We start from the raw sequence: 2670 nt of genomic DNA, 5'->3' as shown, positions 1-2670 counted from the left end.
ACGATAGTAAAGAATATATGATTGTGACTCATGGTGGCTTTTACTTTGTTCTTGAATTGCTGAGTAACTTAAGGGTTAACATTTAAAGAATGTATATTATAGATAACATTTTATTGCAAGTAAATGTATTTCAAAATTTGTTACTGGTTTTGTATGAGATTATTCTCAGCCTACTTCATTATCAAGCTGTATTATTAATGTAGTTTGATGATCTTACAGCACAGCTGGAAGATGTATCTTCAAAATATGTCTATTTGACTAAATAAAATCAAGTTATTCAATGGGAGTTACTACCTATGAAAAAAGTACAACAGGAATGTAAAAAATGTGAGGAGGATAAAAATATGTTGGAAGAAGAAATATTAAATCTTAAGAAGCATATGGAAAGAACGCACAGACAAATTGGTGATGTACAAAATTATAAATTGGATCTAGAAGAAAAGGCAATGCAGGCAATAGAAAAATTAGTATAAATCCCTTTACAGGTTTGTAAAATCAGGTAAGTTTATTTATAATGTGCTTCCATTTATTTCACTGCAAATTACATTTTGGATATATGTATATATATATAGTGTTTCCTCTGCCTCTCTTGTAGCAATTTGCTTTGTAGAATTCTAGCAAAAAGGTGGCATCTGTTTTTACTTTTAAATATTTAAATTTTAATCATTATAACAAAATTGATTTTTCAGAGTAATTATTCTCACTGTGGAGTCATTTGATTAATAAGACCCATTGGCGTAAGATTACTTCCTCTGACTATAAAAATCCTGGAAGAAAAACTAGGAAATATTCTTCTGGACATTGCACTTGGCAATGAATTTGTGGGTAAGTACTCAAAAGCAATTGCCAGAAAAATGAAAAATGACAAATGTGATTTAATTAAACTAAAGAGTTTCTTCTGCACAGCATGAGAAACTATCAAGGGATTGAACAGACAGCCTACAGAATGAAGTAAAATATCCACACATTATGCACCTATAATCCCAGCTACTCAGGAGGCTGAGTCAGGAGAATCATTGGAACCTGGGAGGTGGAGGTTGCAGTGAGCTGAGATCACGCCATTGCACTCCAGCTTGGACAACAGGTCGAGTCTCCGTCTCAAAAATAAATAAATAAAATAAAATAAAATAAATAAAAACAAATAAAAAAAGCTGGAAGTTCTATGAAAACATTAATGCACATATAATCTTTTTAAAATGTTCACTGTTCCTCTAGAGATTTCAATACCTATTCTAGCTTATTACAGTAACCTATAATTTGTATTATATCAACTATGGTATAAAAATCTTAAAATGTGTATTTCTGTTTCCTCCCTCCTTTACACTATTTATGTCATGCATTATAGTCTCAAATATTATGAATCCATGATGTGAAGTTACTCTTTTTTAAAAAAAAAAAATTTAGAGAATCAATGATCTTTAGAGCAATGTAAAATAATTGGGCTACATGTCTTTATATCTTCCCTGGCACTCTTTATTTCTTTGTGTAGTTTCAACTTTCATCTGCTTCCATATTCCTTTTGCCTCAAGAAATCATTTTGACATTTATTTTAGTGCAGACCTGTTAGCAAGGGACTCTTCCAGTGTTAATCTGAAAATGTCTTCATTTAATTGTTATTTTAGTGATGTAGTTAATGGATATAAGATTGGGGATTGACTTTTTTCAGTTATTTAAAAATTTTGTATCATTAGTTTGTGACTTGTAGAGTTGCTGACTAGCAGTTCACTGTAATGTTTGTTTCTGTTTATCTCTGTACACAATGTTCCTATTTTTCTGTGACTGAATTCAAAATTTATGCTAATCGTTGGTTTTCAGCAGTTAGACTAGTGTGATTACTCTAGCATTCTTTAAATTTTGTATTAATCTTTCTTGGAGCTTTTTGAGGTTACTTGGTGTCCTCAGTCATATTTTTCAAATTTTTCTTTTCTAACGTTCTGTTTTTAATCTCCTTCTGGAATTCCATTTAATTGTATTTTAGTTAATTTCGTATTACCAGAGAATTGGACTCACTGGAGTATTTTATTTGCTTGGTTCATTGGTTTATTTTGTTTTTCTCTTTCCTCGCTTTGTGCTGCCATTCAAATAATTTCTGTTGACCTAATATAAAATTTACTGCTTCTTTCTTAACTCTGATGACTAGTCTGCTAATCAGCTTGCGGATGTAATTCTTCATCTCTGTTCTCAAGCTTTCACTTATTTCTAGCTTTTGCCTTTTACCGTTCCCATCTCTGCTGAAATTCCTCATTTTTCCATGCATGTCTTTTTTTAACTAGATCCTTTAACATTTTGATCATTATTATTTTAAATTTCTTGCATTTAGTTCCAACATCTGAATTATCTCTTAATTTGATTCTGTTGACTTTTTATCTTTTGGAAATATTATAACTCATAACTCAAATTTCTAACTTGCTTTTATGTGTCTCAATTTCTAAAAAATGCAAATCATCAGATGTAGAAAAACAGTAGCTCATGAAATAATTATTTATGTCAAGATTGTTTTATGTTTCTGTTTCATTTTGGTTTGTGTCCTGCTGTTAGTGTGGGCAGGAACAAAGGTTGGTTTTTGCTGTGGTGTCTGAAACATTCAGCGAACCATGTAACTTAAATTTCTCCAGCAGTAGGGTGCCATACCATGTGCCCTGTGTGGGGCCTTAGGCTCTGGAGGGCATA

The 2670-nt window shown here is 31.5% G+C and overlaps 1 long non-coding RNA gene across 1 annotated transcript; it reads left to right on the top strand.

Moving 5' to 3' along the window:
• The first annotated feature begins 246 nt into the window (after nucleotides 1-246).
• LOC113222229 lies at nucleotides 247-1021 on the top strand. The gene is made up of 3 exons (XR_003308292.1): nucleotides 247-499; nucleotides 690-825; nucleotides 907-1021. It is a non-coding gene; the product is annotated as an uncharacterized LOC113222229 (long non-coding RNA).
• Nucleotides 1022-2670: the final 1649 nt, after the last annotated feature.

Source organism: Piliocolobus tephrosceles, unplaced genomic scaffold (genome assembly GCF_002776525.5).
Source record: "Piliocolobus tephrosceles isolate RC106 unplaced genomic scaffold, ASM277652v3 unscaffolded_29930, whole genome shotgun sequence".
In the NCBI taxonomy this organism is placed as follows: Eukaryota; Metazoa; Chordata; class Mammalia; order Primates; family Cercopithecidae; genus Piliocolobus; species Piliocolobus tephrosceles.
The sequence above is the reverse complement of the archived record's forward strand: the minus strand, read 5'-3'. Positions and strand labels throughout refer to the sequence as shown.